Here is a 605-nt window from a genome sequence, read left to right as displayed (position 1 = left end):
AGTCCATGGTGTGGACATTTCCGTAACAATTCTCTAAACCTTTCCCATGCTTCATATAATGATTCTCCTTCCATTTGACTAAAACCAGTGATATCCATTCTTAGCTTAGCAGTCTTACCGGGTGGAAAATACTTATTCAAAAATGCCCTTGATAAATCATCCCATGTGGTAAAAGTGTTAGGAGCATGAGAATGTAACCACATTTTTGCCTTATCCCTTAATGAAAATGGGAACAACCGTAACCTAATAGCATCATCACTAACTCCATTCATTTTAATGGTATCACATATTTCTAAGAATGTAGCTAAGTGTGTATTAGGATCTTCTACTGCATTACCTCCAAATTGAGATAGTTAAACCATTTGGATAAGTGATGGTTTAATCTCAAAGTTGTTAGCATTTACCGAAGGCCTTGCTATGCTAGTTTGTGAACCTTGTGTTCCCGGTAAAGCAAAATCTCGTAGAACTCGCCTATTTGCTTCATTTTCAGCCATTTCTTCTTCAAATGGTAGTTCTATCAAAATTTCCTCTATCGGTTGCCAAATCTCTTGTTCCTCTTGCTGTTGTGTGTGCCTCCTTTGTCTACGTAGTGTCCTCTCAATTTC

At 37.7% G+C, this 605-nt stretch overlaps 1 non-coding gene across 1 annotated transcript; it reads left to right on the top strand.

The window, feature by feature from the left end:
• Positions 1-107, top strand: LOC113719630 (small nucleolar RNA R71). The gene has a single exon (XR_003454943.1). It is a non-coding gene; the product is annotated as a small nucleolar RNA R71 (small nucleolar RNA).
• Positions 108-605: the final 498 nt, after the last annotated feature.

Source organism: Coffea arabica, chromosome 1e, assembly GCF_036785885.1.
Source record: "Coffea arabica cultivar ET-39 chromosome 1e, Coffea Arabica ET-39 HiFi, whole genome shotgun sequence".
NCBI lineage: Eukaryota > Viridiplantae > Streptophyta > Magnoliopsida > Gentianales > Rubiaceae > Coffea > Coffea arabica.
Note: the sequence above shows the minus strand (reverse complement) of the source record. Positions and strands in the feature narration are given on the sequence as shown.